The sequence below is a fragment of the Ranitomeya imitator genome, chromosome 2 (genome assembly GCF_032444005.1).
Source record: "Ranitomeya imitator isolate aRanImi1 chromosome 2, aRanImi1.pri, whole genome shotgun sequence".
Classification (NCBI taxonomy): Eukaryota; Metazoa; Chordata; class Amphibia; order Anura; family Dendrobatidae; genus Ranitomeya; species Ranitomeya imitator.
In genome coordinates, this window is record NC_091283.1 from 232,117,089 (window position 1) to 232,137,755 (window position 20,667).

The 20,667-nt window shown below is 45.4% G+C and overlaps 1 protein-coding gene and 1 pseudogene across 5 annotated transcripts in view; both read left to right on the top strand.

Moving 5' to 3' along the window:
- The first annotated feature begins 889 nt into the window (after positions 1–889).
- LOC138662788 (sterile alpha motif domain-containing protein 9-like) overlaps positions 890–20,667 on the top strand; it is a 62,526-nt gene continuing 42,748 nt past the window's right edge. For 2 of the 5 annotated variants that reach the window (XM_069748723.1, XM_069748722.1), the window contains exons 1-3: positions 890–960; positions 5,876–5,934; positions 6,071–6,128. The gene's annotated coding sequence lies outside the window, so the exon portion shown is untranslated. Of the gene's footprint in view, positions 961–5,855; positions 5,935–6,070; positions 6,129–20,667 lie in introns of all 5 variants that reach the window. The other 3 variants (XM_069748724.1, XM_069748725.1, XM_069748726.1) reach the window with 3 other exon arrangements.
- LOC138666335 (sterile alpha motif domain-containing protein 9-like) lies at positions 14,935–19,573 on the top strand (annotated as a pseudogene).

A 20,667-nucleotide genomic window follows, 5' to 3' on the forward strand; every position in this document is an offset into this window, starting at 1 on the left:
TAGGGTCCCTGTAAAAAGCCTCAGGCCACCAGTCATACGGGTTTGTCCTATCCTATCCATCAGGGGGACAGAGAGAACGACATAACACCCATAACAGTTGTGAGGACCTCACTGAGAAGCTCAGCAGGGAGGGACTACAACACTCTGGCACTAGAGGAAGGCTACTGATTTCCACCTGGATAAGGGGACTCTGGATTTGCCTTCAGACCGGCCGGACTCTGCCTACCCTGTGGTCTGGTGCTCTGAACTGTGGATGCTGAAGCCTTCAGTAAAGGTAAAGAGACTTGTGTCCTCGTTCTTCACTGCGCCTCACACCATCCACCATCTTACACACTGGGAAGCCCTGGGGTTACACTTCACTCCCAGCTGACCCCTAAGCAGCGTCGGTCACCCTGACTGAATACCACAGGTGGCGTCACGAACATTTCCCCTTTAAAGACCTTCCCCCCATTTACAACAGAGAGACACGGACCGGGTCAGCCACCATGACATCCCCCTTGAGAACCGAAGGGCCCGGTACCGAGTACCCCGTCGCCCACGGGGGCGCTCCAGAGGCTTCACTCTTTCCTGTCTAGGCTTCCCATAGGGGTCGCAGTTCCATCTGACCCTTTCTCTGTCTCTGTCTCTGTGTCTTTCTGTCCTTCCCTTTCTCTGTGTCACTCTTTGTCTCTCTGTCACTGTCTCTTACTCTGGCTCTCTGTCCATCTCTGTCTCTTTCTATGTGTCATTTTTTTCTGTCCATCTCTGTCTCTATCTCTCTGTGTGTGTCTCGTCAGTTTTCTGCCTCAGCTGCCATCATTGGCCTTTTGTGTCCAGCCGCTCCCATCTTGTCATCATGAGGAAAGAGAAACTAAACCCAGAGGAGGAGACTGTTAGAGAATGTGGCTTCCTCCCCAAATATACAGAGCACAGAAGAGGCTGGGAGGGGAATGGCTGCAGAGGTAATCTGAAAGATGTCTGGTAAGAACCGAATGTCACATTTGTTTTCCCCAGTTCTGGGTGTCCTGGTCCTTTTTCTCCCAATTCTGGGTGTTGTATTCTTCTTTTCCCCAGGTTCTGAGTGTCCTTACTTACTAATTTTTCTCTGTTTTGGGTGACACATTCTTATTTTCCTTGGTTTTGGGTGTCCTGTTCTTATATCCTCCTGGTTCTGGGTGTCGTATTCTTCTTTTTTTTCCTGATTATAGGTGTCCTACTCCTTTTTATCGCAGTTCTGGGTGTCATGTTCATATTTTCCTCTGGCTTTGGGTGTCATATTCTATTTCCCCAGTTCTGGTTGTTCTACTCCTTTTTCTTCCAATTCTGGGTGTGATATTCTTTTTTACCATTGGTTCTGGGTGTCTCACTCTTCTTTTCCCTAGTTTCTGAGCGTCGTATTCTTTTTCCCTAGTTCTGGGAGTCCTATTAATTTGTCTCCCTGTTTTCGGTGTTGCATTCTTGTTTTTACCTCTCTTGGCTCCTTTTTCTCACAATTCTGGGTGTTGTGATCTTATTTTTCCCTGATTCTGGGTATCTCACTCTTCTTTTCCCCTGGTTTTAGATGTCGTATTCTTCTTTTTCCCTGATTCTTGGATTATATTTTTGTGCACCCCTGGTTCTGAGTCTCATATTCTTGTCTTTCCCTGGTTCTGGGTGTCATATTTTTTTCCTTGTTCTGGGTGTCATATTCTTCCTTTTTCCCTGAAACTGGGTGTCCTCCTTTAACTCCTGATTCTTGGTGTCGTATTCTTTTTCCCTGGTTCTGGATGTCTTACTAATTTTTCTCCTGGTTCTGGATGTTGTATTCTGTTTTTTCCCTGGTTCTGGGTGTCCTACTCTTTTCTCTTCTGGTTATTGGTGTCATATTATTTTTCCCCAGTTTTGGTTGTTGTACAGTATTCTTTTTTTCTTTCCTGGTTCTCGGTGTCCAAATCCTTTTTCTCCTGGCTCTGGATGTCGTATTCTTCTTTTTCTCTGGTTCTGGGTATCCTAGTACTTTTTCTCCTGGTTCTGGATGTCGTGTTCTTCTTTTTCCTGGTTATAGGTATCCTACTCCTTTTTCTCCCAGTTCTGGGTGTCGTATTCTTCTTTTGCCCTGGTTCTGGGTGTTGTAGTGCAGCAGGGTTGGTGCAGTGTGACAGATAGGCAGTAACCACAGGAAAGTTCACAGCAAACGTGTTTAATGTCCAAACAACTCACACACTGCACAGCACATGGTATTCTCTGGATTGCAGCCGGGGTGTCACAACAGTTCGTACACGAGGCCGGTTGCCGAGGGTGACTACACCACCATATTACGATATGGAGTCCCAGGCGTTCACTGCTCTTGGCTCTCTGTCATCTCACACAGGCTGGACGCTGCAGAGAGACCTGCTCTACTACTTGCAAACAAACACTGACACACCCAAACCCTTTACTGCGGGTTTTTTAACTGGAATCTGTGGCCATGGGCCACTTGTAAGACCCAGCTTGGAGAAAGCGGACCACCCCACTACCATCCTGTAGTCTGCTTCAAAAATAAAAGCCCTTAATGGGTTTTCTTGAACATTGCCTTGGCCAATTAGCTTGACCAGGTCCTCACTTACTTTTACTTTGCCATGTGACTCACAGGCATTCCAGCGGGTCAAATAGGACCTCCTCTGCATCCTGGGAGCTACATATCGACCCTTGCATATGATCCCCCTCACTGCCTCAGTGTCCTACTAATTTTTCTCTGTTTTAGGTGTCAGATTCTTCTTTTTCGCTGGTTTTGGGTGTCCTGTTCTTATTTTCTCCTGATTCTGGGTGTCATATGCTTCTTCTCCCTGGTTGTGTGTGCCGTACTCCTTTTTTCTCCTGGTTCTGGGTTTCATATTCTTTTTACACAATAACAGAAAAAAAAAGAAATCCAGCTCACCACAGTAATAGTCCCAGGAGGCTCGGAGCACGGAAACGCTGTGTCAAGGCGTGCAGAACCAGGAAAAGAAAAAGGAATTCCAGCTCAACGAAGCAGTGAAAAGTAAAAACTAAATACTTTATTCACATCATGTGAGAAGCAGAGGATAAAACATCAGCACAATATAGGTAAAAAACACTATCTACGCGTTTCAGGTGACGCAGCACCCTTAATCATGAAACGCGTAGATAGTGTTTTTTACCTATATTGTGCTGATGTTTTATCCTCTGCTTCTCACATGAAGTGAATAAAGTATTTAGTTTTTACTTTTCACTGCTTCGTTGAGCTGGAATTCCTTTTTCTTTTCTTCATATTCTTTTTCCCTGGTTCTGGATGTCTTACTAATCCTCCTGGTTTTGGATGTCCTATTCTTGTTTTTCCTGGTTATAGGTGTCCTACTACTTTTTCTTGAGGCTCTGGGTGTCATATTCTTATTTTTACCTGGTTATAGGTGTCATATTCTTTTTCCCCAGTTCTGGTTCTTCTATTCTTTTTTTCTCCCAATTCTGAGAGTCATATTCTTTTTTTTTCCCCCTGGTTCGTGGTCTCTCACTCTTCTTTCTTCCGTTTCTGAGGGTAATTTTTTTCTTTTTCTCTGGTTCTGAGAGTCCTACTTGTTTTTCTCCCTGTTTTGGGTGTTGCATTCTTCTTTTTTACCTGGTTCTGGGTGTTTAACTTCCTTTTCTCCTGGTTCTCGGTGTCATATTCTTTTTCCCCTAGTTCTGGGTGTCCCACTCTTTTTTTTCCCCTGGTTTTGGGTGTCATATTCTTTTTCTCCAGGTCTGGGTGTCATCCTACTTTTTCTCCTTGGTTTTGGGTGTCATATTGTACTTTTCCCCTATTCTGGGTGTCCTCCTTTTTCTTCCATTCTTGGTGCCATAGTCTTCTTTTCCCCTGTTTCTTGGGTTATATTTTTGTGCACCCCTGGTTCCGAGTCTCATATTCTTCTTTTTCCCTGGTTCTGGGTGTCATATTTTTTTTCCTTGTTCTGGGTGTCATATTCTTCCTTTTCCCTGGTACCGGGTGTCCTACCCCTTTGGCTATGTGCACACGTACAGGTTTTTTTGCGTTTTTTCGCGCTAAAAACGCTATAAAAACTCATTAAAAACGCATACATTATGCATTCTATCATTTAGAATGCATTCTGGATGTTTTGTGCACATGGATGCGTTTTTTTCCGCGAAAAAAAAACGCATTGCGGTAAAAAAATGAGCATGTTCATTATTTTTGCGGATTTTCTGCGTTTTTCCCGCAATTCTATGCATTTGGGAAAAAACGCACAAAAAACGCACAAAAAACTTGTCAAAATCGCGGTAAAATCGCGGTAAAAGCGCATGCGGATTTCTGGCAGAAATGTCCGGTTTTTGTCAGGAAAATTTCTGCAAGAAATCCTGACGTGTGCACATACCCTTATACTCCTCCTGCTTCTGGGTGTCGTATTCTTCTTTTTCCCTGGTTCTGGGTGTTTCACTCCTTTTTCTCCTGGTTCTGGGTGTTTTATTCTTCTTTTTCCTGATTATAGGTGTCCTATTCCTTATTCTCGCAGTTCCAGGTGTCACATTATTCTTTTTCCCTGGCTCTGGGTGTCCTGCTCTTTTCTCCTGGCTCTGGATGTTGTATTCTTCTTTTTCCTGGTTATAGGAATCGTAATCCTTTTTCTCCCTGTTGTGTTCTTCATTTGCCATGATTCTGGGTGTCTCACTCTCTTTTCTCCTTGTTTTGCTTGTCATATTCTTCTTTTTCCCTGTTTTTAGGTGTCATATTTTTCTTTTTTTTCCTCTAGTTTTGGGTGTCCTACTTCTTTTTCCCCTGTTCTATGTGTCATATTCTTGTTTTTGACTGGCTCTGGGTGTCCTACTCCTTTTTTCCTGGTTCTGGGTGCCATATTCTTTTTTTTTTCTTTCTTTCTTTCTTTTTTCCCCCCTGGTTCTGGGTATCCTCCTTCTTTTTTTTCCTGGTTCTGGGTGACATATTTGTTATTTTTCCCTGATTCTGGGTATCCTACTCCTTTTTCCCTGGTTCTGGGTATCCTACTTCTTTTTTTCCTGGATCTGGGTATCCTATTCTTCTTTTTCATTGGTTCTGGGTGTCACACTCTTCTTTTTGCCTGGTTCTGGGTGTCCTACTCCTTTTTTTCCTGGTTCTGGGTGACATATTCGTTTTTCCCCCTGGTTCTGGGTATCTTACTTCTTTTTCTCCTGGTTCTGGGTATCCTATTCTTCTTTTTCACTGGTTCTGGGTGTTGCACTCTTCTTTTTGCCTGGTTCTGGGTGTCCTACTCCTTTTTTTCCTGGTTCTGGGTGACATATTCGTTTTTCCCCCTGGTTCTGGGTATCCTACTTCTTTTTCTTCTGGTTCTGGGTATCCTATTCTTCTTTTCCACTGGTTCTGGGTGTCACACTCTTCTTTTTGCCTGGTTCTGGGTGTCCTACTCCTTTTTTTCCTGGTTCTGGGTGACTTATTCGTTTTCCCCCTGTTTCTGGGTATCCTACTTATTTTTCTCCTGGATCTGGGTATCCTATTCTTCTTTTTCATTGGTTCTGGGTGTCACACTCTTCTTTTTGCCTGGTTCTGGGTGTCCTACTCCTTTTTTTCCTGGTTCTGGGTGACACATTCGTTTTTCCCTCTGGTTCTGGGTATCCTACTTCTTTTTCTCCTGGTTCTGGGTATCCTATTCTTCTTTTTCACTGGTTCTGGGTGTCACACTCTTCTTTTTGCCTGGTTCTGGGTGTCCTACTCCTATTTTTCCTGGTTCTGGGTGACATATTCGTTTTCCCCCTGGTTCTGGGTATCCTACTTCTTTTTCTCCTGGTTCTGGGTATCCTATTCTTCTTTTTTACTGGTTCTGGGTGTAGTATTCTTCTCCTTGCCTGGTTCTAGGTGTCATACTATTTTTTTCCACAATTCTGGGTTTTGTACTAACGTGTTTTCTTGCTGACAGTCTCTCTCATCTTTTGTAAGGCGTGAAATTCGGTCACTAAAGTGTCCTGAGTGAAGGCGCCGCTGATCTCTAATATATAGTAAGTACAGAAGGAACCTAGAAGCGTTATACTGGGAGGTGGGCTTTGTATGTATAGTTGGTGCTTTACCTTTACGCCTCACCCCCTGTAACACTGTATGGACAGTTCTCTGCTGACTCTGGTATTCTGCCCTCAGGTTCCCCTGTGCCTTCTCTGCTGACCACTAGGCTGCCTGCACTCTGCACAGATGGCGGGTAAGTTCTGAACCAGAAAGCCATTGGCCGACCTCACAGTGATGACATCTGATGCTGTATGTAAATGAGGGGGAGGGGTCAATAGGTGTCCTCTGATCTTTACTGATGCTCCATACTCTTCCTAAGGGTCTGTTATGATACGGTGGTCTAGGAGCAACATGGAACGAGCTCTGAAGGAAGTGGTAACTGTACTGACCGCAGTCCCTAAGCTCAACACAACACTAGAAGTAGCCGTGGGATGCTCCTAACTCTCCCTAGGCACCTCGTCACAGCCTAAGAGCTAACTACCCCTAAAGATAGAAGCAGGAAAGCTATCTTGCCTCAGAGAAAATCCCCAAAGGATAGATTAGCCCCCCACAAATAATGACTGTGAGTGGAGAAGGAAAAGACATACACAGAATGAAACCAGGATGAGCACAGGAGGCCAGTCTAGCTAAATAGATAGGACAGGATGGAATACTGTGCGGTCAGTATAAAACACTACAAAAAATCCACGCAGAGTTTACAAAAATCTCCACACCTGACTAAAGGTGTGGAGGGTAAATATGCTTCCCAGAGCTTCCAGCAAGACAGAATTAATTCATACTGATAAGCTGGACAAACATAGAAAGCACAGAACAGATAAGTCCACAATCTATGGACAGAAAAGAGCAAGCAAAAACTTAGCTTTGCTGAACTGGTCAGGATAAAAGGGAAATCCAAAGAGATGTGAATCCAACCAGGAACCATTTACAAGTGGCACTGGCTGAAGGAAAGAGCCAGGCATAAATAACTGAGCAGAAAAGATGATCAGTGGAAGCAGCTGAAGACAGCTAAATCCAAGGAGCAGCCATACCACTAGAAACCACAAGAGGGAGCCCAAGAGCAGAACTCACAAAAGTGCCACTTACAACCACCGGAGGGAGCCCAAGAGCGGAGTTTACAACAGTACCCCCCCCCCCCTTGAGGAGGGGTCACCGAACCCTCACCAGAGCCCCCAGGCCGATCAGGATGAGACAAGTGAAAAGCACGAACCAAATCGGTGGCATGGACATCGGAGGCAACAACCCAAGAATTATCCTCCTAGCCATAACCCTTCCACTTGACAAGATACTGAAGCCTCCGCCTCGAAAAACGAGAATCCAAAATCTTCTAAACCTCATATTCCAACTCTCCCTCAACCAACAGCGGGCAGGAGGGTCAACCGAGGGAACAACGGGCACCACATATCTCCGCAACAAAGATCTATGGAAAACATTATAAATGGCAAAAGAGGCTGGAAAAGCCAAACGAAAAGACACCGGATTAATAATTTCAGAAATTTTATAAGGACCAATAAACCGAGGCTTAAACTTAGGGGAAGAAACCTTCATAGGAACATGACGAGAAGACAACCAAACCAAATCCCACACACGAAGCCGGGGACCAACACACCGACGGCGGTTAGCAAAACGTTGAGCCCTTTCCTGAGACAACGTCAAATTGTCCACCACATGAGTCCAAATCTGCTGCAGCCTGTCCACCACAGAATCAACACCAGGACAATCAGAAGGCTCAACCTGCCCAGAAGAAAAACGAGGATGAAAACCAAAATTACAAAAGAAAGGTGAAACCAAAGTAGCCGAACTAGCCCGATTATTAAGGGCAAACTCGGCCAATGGCAAGAAAGACACCCAATCATCCTGATCAGCAGACACAAAGCATCTTAAATAGGTCTCCAAGGTCTGATTAGTTCGCTCAGTTTGGCCATTAGTCTGAGGATGAAACGCCGAAGAAAAAGACAAATCAATGCCCATCCTAGCACAAAAGGCCCGCCAAAATCTAGAGACAAACTGAGAACCTCTGTCAGACACAATATTCTCCGGAATGCCATGCAAACGAACCACATGCTGAAAAAAGAATGGAACCAGATCTGAGGAGGAAGGCAACTTAGGCAAAGGTACCAGATGGACCATTTTAGAGAACCGGTCACAAACAACCCAGATAACAGACATCTTCTGGGAAACAGGAAGATCCGAAATAAAATCCATGGAAATATGCGTCTAGGGCCTCTCAGGGACCGGCAAAGGCAAAAGCAACCCACTAGCGCGGGAACAGCAAGGCTTGGCTCGGGCGCAAGTCCCACAGGACTGCACAAAAGCACGGACATCGCGCGACAAGGAAGGCCACCAAAAGGACCTAGCAACCAAATCTCTGGTACCAAAAATCCCAGGATGACCAGCCAACACTGAACAATGAACCTCAGAAATCACCTTACTTGTCCATCCATCAGGAACAAACAGCTTCCCCACAGGACAGCGGTCAGGCCTATCAGCCTGAAATTCCTGAAGCACCCGCCGCAAATCAGGGGAGATGGCAGAAAGAATCACCCCTTCCTTAAGAATGCCAACCGGCTCAAGGACTCCAGGAGAATCAGGCGAAAAACTCCTAGAGAGGGCATCAGCCTTAACATTCTTAAATCCCGGAAGATACGAGACCACAAAATCAAAACGGGAGAAAAACAGGGACCATCGAGCCTGTCTAGGATTCAGCCGCTTGGCCGACTCGAGGTAAATCAGATTCTTATGATCGGTCAGGACCACAACGCGGTGCTTAGCTTCCTCAAGCCAATGTCGCCACTCAAACGCCCACTTCATAGCCAACAACTCCCGATTGCCGACATCATAATTGCGTTCCGCAGGCGAAAACTTTCCGGAAAAAAAAAGCACACGGTTTCATGAAAGAACCATCAGACTCTCTCTGAGACAAAACGGCCCCTGCCCCAATCTCAGAAGCGTCGACCTCAACCTGAAAAAGAAGAGAAACGTCCGGCTGACGCAACACAGGGGCAGAAGTAAATCGGCTTTTAAGCTCCTGAAAGGCCTCAACAGCCTCAGAGGACCAATTCGTCACATCAACGCCTTTATTCGTCAAATCAGTAAGGGGCTTAACCTCACTGGAAAAGTTGGCAATGAAACGACGATAGAAATTAGCAAAGCCCAAAAATTTTTGAAGGCCCTTCACAGATGTGGGTTGGATCCAGTCATGAATAGCTTGGACCTTAACAGGATCCATTTCTATAGACGAGGGAGAAAAAATAAAACCCAAAAAAGAGACCTTCTGAACTCCGAATAGGCACTTAGACCCCTTCACAAACAAAGCATTATCACGAAGGATCTGGAACACCATCCTGACCTGCTTCACATGAGACTCCCAATCATCGGAAAAAATCAAAATATCATCCAAATATACGACCATGAATTTATCAAGATAATTGCGGAAAATATCATGCATGAAAGACTGGAACACAGATGGAGCATTAGAGAGCCCAAATGGCATCACAAGGTATTCAAAATGGCCTTCGGGCTTATTAAATGCAGTTTTCCATTCGTCACCCTGTTTAATACGAACAAGATTATATGCCCCTCGGAGGTCAATCTTAGTAAACCAACTAGCCCCCTTAATCTGAGCAAACAAATCAGTAAGCAAAGGCAAGGGGTATTGGAATTTGACCGTGATCTTATTAAGAAGACGATAATCAATACAGGGTCTCAAGGAGCCATCCTTCTTAGCAACAAAAAAGAAACCCGCTCCCAATGGTGACGAAGAGGGCCGAATATGCCCCTTCTCCAAAGACTCCTTAACATAACTCCGCATGGCGGCATGTTCTGGCACAGACAGATTGAAAAGTCGGCCCTTAGGGAACTTGCAACCAGGAATCAAGTTAATAGCACAATCACAGTCCCTGTGCGGTGGAAGGGAACTGGACTTGGGCTCATCAAATACATCCTGGAAATCCGACAAAAACTCAGGGACCTCAGAAGAGGGGGAAGAGGAAATTGACATCAAAGGAACGTCACTATGTACCCCTTGACAACCCCAACTAGTCACCGACATAGTTTTCCAATCTAGCACCGGATTATGTTCCTGTAACCATGGAAAACCCAGTACAACAACATCATGCAGGTTATGCAACACCAGAAAACGGCAATCTTCCTGATGTGCTGGAGCCATGTACATAGTCATCTGCGTCCAGTACTGAGGTTTATCCTTGGCCAAGGGTGTAGCATCAATACCCCTCAAAGGAATAGGGCTCTGCAAAGGCTGCAAGGAAAAACCACAGCGCCTGGCGAATTCTAAGTCCATTAAGTTCAGGGCAGCGCCTGAATCCACAAATGCCATGACAGAAAAGGACAACAATGAGCAAATCAGGGTCACAGATAAGAGAAATTTAGGCTGTATAGTACTAATGGTAACAGACCTAGCAACTCTCTTAGTACGCTTATGGTAATCAGAGATAACATGAGCAGAATCACCACAGTAAAAACACAGCCTATTCTGACGTCTGAATTCCTGCCGTTCTGTTCTAGTCAAAATCCTATCACATTGCATAGGTTCAGGACTCTGCTCAGAGGACACTGCCATATGGTGCACAGCTTTGCACTCGCGCAGACGCTGATCAATCTGAATGGCTAGAGACATAGATTCGTTCAAACCGGCAGGCGTAGGAAAGCCCACCATAACATCTTTAAGGGCTTCAGAAAGACCTTTTCTGAAAATAGCAGCCAGAGCCTCCTCATTCCATTTAGTGGGCACAGACCATTTTCTAAATTTCTGGCAGTATAATTCTGCCGCTTCCTGACCTTGACAGAAGGTCAACAGGGTTTTTTCTGCATGATCCACAGAATTAGGTTCGTCATACAATAATCCGAGCGCTTGAAAAAATGCGTCTACATTCAATAATGCCGGATCCTCTGTTTCAAGAGAAAAAGCCCAGTCTTGAGGGTCACCACGCAGCAAGGATATGATGATTTTTACTTGCTGAATGGGATCACCGGAAGAACGGGGTTTCAAAGCAAAAAACAATTTGCAGTTATTTTTAAAGTTCAAAAACTTGGATCTGTCCCCAAAATACAAATCAGGAGTAGGAATTCTAGGCTCTAAAGCCGGAGTCTGGACAACATAGTCCTGGATACTCTGTACTCTTGCAGCAAGTTGATCCACACGAGAAAACAAACCCTGAACTTCCATGCCAAAGCATATATCCTGAACCACCCAGATATCAAGAGGAAAAAAGAGACAAACCAGAGCACAGAAAAAAAAATGGTTCAGAACTTTCTTTTCCTTCTTTTGAGATGCATTTAATTCATTTTTGGCCACTTGTACTGTTATGATACGGTGGTCTAGGAGCAACATGGAACGAGCTCTGAAGAGAGTGGTAACTGTACTGACCGCAGTCCCTAAGCTCAACACAACACTAGAAGTAGCCGTGGGATGCTCCTAACTCTCCCTAGGCACCTCGTCACAGTCTAAGAGCTAACTACCCCTAAAGATAGAAGCAGGAAAGCTATCTTGCCTCAGAGAAAATCCCCAAAGGATAGATTAGCCCCCCACAAATAATGACTGTGAGTGGAGAGGGAAAAGACATACACAGAATGAAACCAGGATGAGCACAGGAGGCCAGTCTAGCTAAATAGATAGGACAGGATGGAATACTGTGCGGTCAGTATAAAACACTACAAAAATCCACGCAGAGTTTACAAAAATCTCCACACCTGACTAAAGGTGTGAAGGGTAAATCTGCTTCCCAGAGCTTCCAGCAAGACAGAATTAATTCATACTGATAAGCTGGACAAATATAGAAAGCACAGAACGGATAAGTCCACAATCTATGGACAGAAAAGAGCAAGCAAAAACTTAGCTTTGCTGAACTGGTCAGGATAACAGGGAAATCCAAAGAGATGTGAATCCAACCAGGAACCATTTACAAGTGGCACTGGCTGAAGGAAAGAGCCAGGCATAAATAGCCGAGCAGAAAAGACGATCAATGGAAGCAGCTGAAGACAGCTAAATCCAAGGAGCAGCCATACCACTAGAAACCACAAGAGGGAGCCCAAGAGCAGAACTCACAAAAGTGCCACTTACAACCACCGGAGGGAGCCCAAGAGCGGAATTCACAACAGGGTCAATGCACACAATGCGCTGTTGACCTATTCTTTTCTACAGGTTTTTACGTATGGAAACAATGCGGCGGAATACAGACCCGGCAAGGCGCATATGTTTTGTGAAATCTCATGCACACATTGCACTTTTAACCCCTTAATGGTCGCTGATTCTCCATTTACATTGGGTATTAACAGGCCTTAGTCTACAGCGCTGTCTTCTTGTGTTGTGCTAGTACAAGATCACTGTGTTAAAGGGAACCTGTCAGGTGATTCATGCTGCCCAGACGTCAGGCAGCATGAATCAGAGCTCGGCTGCACGATTGCAGCCAGGCATATTGGTCTTTGGACCGCTCTGGTGTTTAGGTGAAAATATACTTTGAAAATCTTCCCAGCACTGCTGTAGTTGATTGACAGTTCTCAATCGATGTACATGTGAGGGATCTGCAGAGCATCTTTGCAGAGCGAGCTGTCAATGTGCTGGGTGTGGTTACAGCGGCCACACGCAATGCTGTGATCTGTGGCTGTAGCCACTCTGTGTGCGCCTTTATGACTGAAAATCCGTGGCTCCTGGGAGGAATAAAGTTCATTTTCACCTGATAGCCGGGCTTTCAGTAAGGCAGCCAGACAGTATCGTAACGTCATTAACCTGCAGATTAAACCTATATCTGTAGGTTAATAGCATTTGAGGACATGACAGGTTCCCTTTAAATACCGGTCAGTAACCCTTTGATTGTCCTTTAGTCTATACACTCAGTTTCTCTCTTCTTCCTTTAACTTACAAGATGAAGCCTCTGAGTGAGTGGACCGAGCAGCACGTCTCGCACTGGCTCCAGTCCATACCCATAAACCAGAAGTATGTTGACAAGCTCTACGAGGAGGAAGTCTCAGGGCCGGTGCTCAATGAAATAGACGAGCAGTTCTTAATAAGTGCTGGAATGAAACATGGTCCCATAAAACTGCTGCTAAATAGGAGGGATGAGTTGCTCACCAAGGAAGGGGGAGCAAAAAACACCACGAAGATCTGAGAAGGACAAGAAATATGTAGAAATTCCACAGGAAATGGGAGCATCAGGACACTCACGTGAGGTCTTTTCCCAACCAGAGGAAGTCCAGACCCCTGTAAAGTCAGATTTTGTGAATTCTCCACAGAAACTTCCCAAAGATGAGATGCAAAGCTCAAAGAAGACTCAAAATGGCATCAATCCAGACGACAGCGCCCCCCAGCCTCAGCTCTCATCCTCTGTGTCTCCTGCTAATTTCCGCCCATTCAATAAAGAAGTTGGAAACTTTAAATATGTGAAGGGCCATGTACTTCCTCCAGAATCTGGAGTAGAAGACATGATCACACCCTGTCATGAGTACAAGTCACTCATTACTGCCTCTAAGCTGGACCGCACCAGACTTCAGGCGAAATTTGCCTCAGAGGTGATCAGATTCGCTTGTGCTTGTATGAACGTGAGTGAATGAAAAAGGGTGCCGGCGCACAACCAATCTGTAAATAGTTGATGAGGGGTGCAGAGAGATGGTAAAATAACATACCCACTGAAAGAAGAAAAAAGCACCACTCTATATAGTACCGCACACCACTCATAGGTATATATATATATAAAAAGGAAAACTTTATTGATGCAATAACATTAAAAACATTATAAAAACATCCCCACAAAAACCCGAGAGATCCTGCCGAAAATATCACTAGTCAAGACGTTCATAACATAAACATATGAATATATACGACACAATATAATGCCAAAATAACCTGTACACATTACCATGGTTATAATATAGATACAACTAAATTCTCCCCGCGGGGGTAGCCCATGACAACAGCAATGAACCCTCATATAATGTGTACTAACTGGCTACACTCACCAATGCCTGGGGGTAAAAAAAGGGCCCCTATATGCCAAAGAAATCAATAGCGATGTAATACACACCAGGCTCCCTGCATGGGAAATATAGTGAAATGGGCAGAAAATGATAAGGCTCAAACAAACCTATGGTCAGGCATGGATAGAAGACCCAATAGCAGAAGAATGGACTGCTCACATGGCCCTGGAGAAAGACCGGCACCAAACGGCCTATGCCAGATGAAAAAGATCCAGTCCACAAATGGGCACACACACGGGGAAAGAAAAAAGGACGGCAAGGATCAGCGTGGGGATAAACCCTACGCGTGTCGCCGTTACCAGGACGGCTTCATCAGGGGAAAGTACTTTCAGGGGTACTTTCCCCTGATGAAGCCGTCCTGGTAACGGCGACACGCGTAGGGTTTATCCCCACACTGATCCTTGCCGTCCTTTTTTCTTTCCCCGTGTGTGTGCCCATTTGTGGACTGGATCTTTTTCATCTGGCATAGGCCGTTTGGTGCCGGTCTTTCTCCAGGGCCATGTGAGCAGTCCATTCTTCTGCTATTGGGTCTTCTATCCATGCCTGACCATAGGTTTGTTTGAGCCTTATCATTTTCTGCCCATTTCACTATATTTCCCATGCAGGGAGCCTGGTGTGTATTACATCGCTATTGATTTCTTTGGCATATAGGGGCCCTTTTTTTACCCCCAGGCATTGGTGAGTGTAGCCAGTTAGTACACATTATATGAGGGTTCATTGCTGTTGTCATGGGCTACCCCCGCGGGGAGAATTTAGTTGTATCTATATTATAACCATGGTAATGTGTACAGGTTATTTTGGCATTATATTGTGTCGTATATATTCATATGTTTATGTTATGAACGTCTTGACTAGTGATATTTTCGGCAGGATCTCTCGGGTTTTTGTGGGGATGTTTTTATAATGTTTTTAATGTTATTGCATCAATAAAGTTTTCCTTTTTATATATATATATACCTATGAGTGGTGTGCGGTACTATATAGAGTGGTGCTTTTTTCTTCTTTCAGTGTGTATGAACGTGAGGACTAATGGTACAATACATTTTGGAGTGATGGACCACGAAGAAGACAAACGCAGTATACATGGACAGATAATGGGAATCACGGTGAAGGAGCAAGACATGTACGTCGACGCACTGGATTATATTGAGAGGTGTCTTAATAAAGGAGAACACGAAGCAGCCAGAGCGTGTATTTGCACCCCTAAATTTATCGAAGTTGTAGATAAAGATTGTAAAGATCAGCGCTTTGTGGTCGAGGTGGATGTGGTGCCTGACTCGGGTTCTGTGAAGGGACGAGTTTTCCAAGCAAGTTTACCAAAGTTCAATGAAAAGAGCAACAAAGTAAGTTTAGAGAAGAAAAGCTATTACCGCAGAATTGGTGCAAAATCTGTGCCAGTCCCCGAGGATGATATGGTGCAGTTTATCCAAGGGCTGCAGGAAGTGGATGCAAGAAGAGAAAAGGCAGAAACCATACCGCTGTGTGACACTACAACCCTGGAAGACATCACCAAGAAAATAGACCTCCTTACTGGAGGCAAAGAATACATGGATGACACCATCTGGTATATACTGGTCACCAACAAGTGGGAACCGATTTCCCTGGCAAATCTCAATTTCCTCACGCGCCTAAAGATTTTCTGTGTATTTGACTTTGATGCCAACTCTGATGAGTCTGGACTGTGCTCCACATACAAGGAACACCATGCCCCCAACATCCATTCCCTGACAGATTATGCCAGTGACAGTAGGATGAGCCTAAGTGATCTGAGAAAGTCTCTTGGACTCTTCGATCAAACCAGTTGGATATTCTGTAATGGCCGAAGCAATTTCCGAGGTGGTGACGTGCCTTGTGATGAAAATACCTGGATCAAGAATAAGAAAAAGCATCTGCTGAAGGCACTGTCACTAATCTGTGATGAGCTTTTCCCAAGAGGAACCTATGTTGTGGTGTTTTTACTGATGTCACCAGTGGAGAAGCCCATTGTGGAAATTTTCCACAGCTTCTATGCCCTGATGAGCGGGATGGAAGACATCATTTGTATTGCAGAAAACAAGGAATATTACAAGGAATGGGCCAGCCTTGCCAAGGCATCATGTAGCCTGGAGACACTGGAGCAGAGGAGCATTGTTGGGGTACAGTTGAGTCACATTAATGCTACAGTCCAGAGCACTTCCCCATTGGGAACTCTTATAGAAATCTGCCGGTGTCATCCAAAGGTGTCTGTGTTCTTAACACACCAGATGAAGAGAAAATGCACTCGCTGGAAATCCTGTGCGTGAATGAATGCGGTGATAAAAATCTTCATCTTCTGGCCAAGAAGGAGGTGAGAGATCTGGAAGGGATGTTCTATCGAGGAGGCAAAATCAGCTGGAAACATCTCTGGCTTGCAGAACAGAAAATGTGTGGAGATTTTATTGAGCGTGATGCATGTAACAAAGTCCAGAATATTCTACACGGGATTCAGTATGAAAAAACTGTCCAGCTGCCAGTCGCAAGGATAAAAATTTTCCACCATCCTGGGAGTGGAGGGAGTACAGTTGCGCGGCAGGTCATGTGGAAGAACAGGAATGTTTTAAGATGTGCTATCGTCAGTTCATCTTGCCTTGTTTCCATAGTTAGTCAGCACGCTGTGAAGCTCAGGGAGTATGAAGGGAACGACCCCAACTTATGCCTGCCTGTCCTGTTGCTGGTGGAAGATTGCGAAGAAGACTACCTGGATGACCTGAGACACGAGTTGATGGAAGCCATGGCGGTAAAGAAAATTGTTTATTCCAAGCCTTGTTTCATTCTCATGAGCTGCAAGCGATCAAATGTCACAGAAGATTTTTTTAAAGCGTCTGCATCTGACACGGTTGTCATCACTCATAAGCTCAGCCAGAAGGAAAAGCAGGAGTTCTCTACAAAAGTGACAGAGCTGGAGAAAAAATTTCCCAAAGAAGAGTTCATAATCACCTTTGTTCTCATGAGTCGTGAGTTTGATGAACAATATGTGAAGGATTTTGTGCAGAACGTTCTTCGAGGAATTGATCACGCATCTGACATCACTCGGCTCCTGAGATACGTTGCGCTGCTCAATTGCTATGTCCAGAATTCCTACATTTCTGTTTCACATTGTGAGGCTTTCCTCGGCCTTGGAGTCATGACCAAAGATCAGCACAATACAATACGACAATGTAATTTTAAGAGCTACCTCTTTAGAAGTGAGCAGGCACGGATCCTGTTCATTGAGCTGAGGGAGAAGAATTCTTGTATCAGCTCCATCCACATCATACATCCTCTGATCGCTAAGGAAGTGTTAAATCAGCTGTCACAAAACCGTCCTCAAAGTGACATAGTCAATGATCTCCTTGATGAGAAAGTTCTACTTCAACACAGATTTGGTCGAGATGACTTTATAAAGTTTATTAGAGACTTATTTTTAATGCGCGACCGAAAGAGCCGAGGTGACAAAGTGGATACACTCTTCTCGCCCATGATTGAACATGTATGTGAAGTGGAACACAATCCTGAGAAGGCAATCAAGCTCCTGCAAACCGCATACAAGCAATTTGACAAGGATGCCTTCTTTGCTCAGCAGCTGGCCCGCTTGCATTACATGCATGAGAAGTTTGAGGAGGCTAAAAGCTGGGCAGAGACGGCCAGGCATCAACTGCCAGGTAATTCCTTCATACTACACACAGAAGGTCAGGTGTACAAGAGGTGGTTCAATTTGCTACTCAACCGGAAGAAAAATGACCTTACTCCAGAGGATGTGATAAAATTAATAGAACTTAGTCTTACTTCCATGGAGTGTTTCAGTAGCAGAAAATGCAGCAAAAAATGAGAGGGACAGTATGAATGACTCTGCGTTTTTCGGAGAAGTTGATGTCGGCTGCCAATTATTACAGATGCTTTCATCACAGCTTGTGTTCTCCAAGAACAGAGAGAAAGAGAACATGGAACTTCTGAAATACCTTTTGACAGATTATATACCGGAGGAGATTGAGAAGCCGTGGTTTGAATATCACAGTCGCCTAAAGGGACTTTAACAAAATATCTACAATGCGTTGGAGTGGATAGTGGATAATGTGGGTTACTTACAGTTAGATAACATTGAAGATGGAGTACAGCTGAACAACACAGCAGGTGATGTGGATTACTTCCAGTTAGAGAAAATGGAAGATAGAGACCAGCTGAAGAAGACAGAACAAGTCAACAATCCTAGAAAGTGGCTGCTAAGGAAGACTAAGGTTTTCACTAAGTTCTTTAGCTCTGAGTTTTTCCTGGAGAACACAGAAGCCGGTGTTAATAGTCAGCTGGTCCGCAAGATGAGCATTTATAGGCTGGGAGGAGGAAGTGTGGCCACAATTCTGTCAATATTGTCCGAATCAAAAGCTCAGAGACCTACTGAAAAGCTGGAGAATATAATCGCGCTGTACCCAGAAGACATCACTCGGCAGGGGCTGGGTGACACTGATCTGGCCAATTACATGATGTCCCACATAGCGCTGGGATGTGTATGTCCGGGATCTGCCAAATTGTTATCATTGCAGGAGTTCCGCAAACTCGGTAAGAGGTTTCTTCACACTAAAAAGACCTTCCAGCCGAGCGCCTACCTCCTCACCTTCCTGCTCTACTGGCCAGATGGCAAAGTCGACGATAAACCAGACACCAATAAAGACAACATACTGGCCAATGCTCTGCAGATGGCACGAGAATTGCATGAGAGAAAAATCAAAAATGTCCCAGTAAGGAAGAAAAGAACCAATGTGCTCTTCTTTCTGGGTAAGGGATATGGCCTTCAAAAGATCATTCATCGGAGCTCCATCGAGAAGTACATTGCAGGTCCACTGAATGAAAAGCGCATGAAGTGGGACAATGATGACCTGATGAAGTCTGATAGTGTGCATCGCCTGCTGACTAATGTCCCCGGCTGGACCGAGAATGGAAGGTTGTATGCAGAAGGACATTGCAAGAAGAGCAAAATTGAGATCCTGCCATTAAACGGCCCATCAGTGCCGCATGGCAATGAGAACGTCACCTTCTTTCTGGGGTTCACATTCATTGGCTTTGTAGCTTATAACATAAAGTTGCAAAGTGACACCAATTCCTGAGCTGGGGCCACAATATCATGAGGTTATGGAGGAGTGGATCTCTCCTTACCAGACAGGAATGTAATTGTCCTCATCCTCTATAATGGTGGAGGTTCTCCCCTTTATTTCTGTGAATGACCGCCCATCTGGGAGTGATACCCCTGTGTATAACGAATTACATTATATACTTGTAATAAAAGCAGATCTGCACCAAAGGGGCAGGAATAAAGTATTGTGATTAAAACAAACACGAGGACAATTCATCAAACAGATTGTGCCAAAATTCTGGTCTAAATCTGTTTCAAAGATTACAGTCAAATAAATTATAAATGCAAAAAGATCACAATTGTAGGTGGTACAGCATAGATAAATTAAAATGACCACAGAAACGGTGGATATAATAAATGCGCAATCTGATATATAACAAAGATCTGGCAAGAGTTGCTAGTATGAACATATTACGCACTGGGTACAAGTATGGAAACATTATGAGTAAAGTAGTCATGTTGGAACTCCCTTAAGAAAGAAATGGCCAATCAAAAAGATGTAACTGTATAAAAACTCGCCGCTTACCAGATTGTTTATCTGGGTCCTTTTGGAGGGAGGGGGTGGGGGATACAGGACTCTGGAGGGAGGAGGGGGTGGATACAGGACTCTGGAGGGAGGAGGAGGGGGATACAGGACTCTGGAGGGAGGAGGAGGGGGATACAGGACTCTGGAGGGAGGAGGAGGGGGATACAGGACTCTGGAGGGAGGAGGAGGGGGATACAGGACTCTGGAGGGAGGAGGCGGATACAGGAGTCTGGAGGGAGGAGGGGGATACAGAATTCTGAAGGGAGGAGGCGGATACAGGACTCTGGAGGGAGGAGGCGGATACAGGACTCTGGAGAGAGGAGGCGGATACAGGACTCTGGAGGGAGGAGGCGGATACAGGACTCTAGAGAGAGGAGGAGGCGATACAAGACTCTAGAGGGAGGAGGAGGCGGCGATAAAGGACTCTGGAGGGAGGAGGCGATACAGGACTCTGGAGGGAGGAGGAGGCGGATACAGGACTCTGGAGGGAGGAAGAGGGGGATACAGGACTCTGGAGGGAGGAAGAGGGGGATACAGGACTCTGGAGGGAGGAGGCGGATACAGGAGTCTGGAGGGAGGAGGCAGATACAGGACTCTGGAGGGAGGAGGCGGATACAGGACTCTGGAGGGAGGAGGCGGATACAGAATTCTGAAGGGAGGAGGCGGATACAGGACTCTGGAGGGAGGAAGAGGGGGATACAGGACTCTGGAGGGAGGAAGAGGGGGATACAGGACTCTGGAGGGAGGAGGGGGATACAGGACTCTGGAGGGAGGAGGCAGATACAGGACTCTGGAGGGAGGAGGCGGATACAGGACTCTGGAGGGAGGAGGCGGATACAGAATTCTGAAGGGAGGAGGCGGATACAGGACTCTGGAGGGAGGAGGCGGATACAGGACTCTGGAGAGAGGAGGCAGATACAGGACTCTGGAGGGAGGAGGTGGATACAGGACTCTAGAGAGAGGAGGAGGCGATACAGGACTCTAGAGGGAGGAGGAGGCGGCGATAAAGGACTCTGGAGGGAGGAGGCGATACAGGACTCTGGAGGGAGGAGGCAATACAGGACTCTGGAGGGAGGAGGAGGCGGATACAGGACTCTG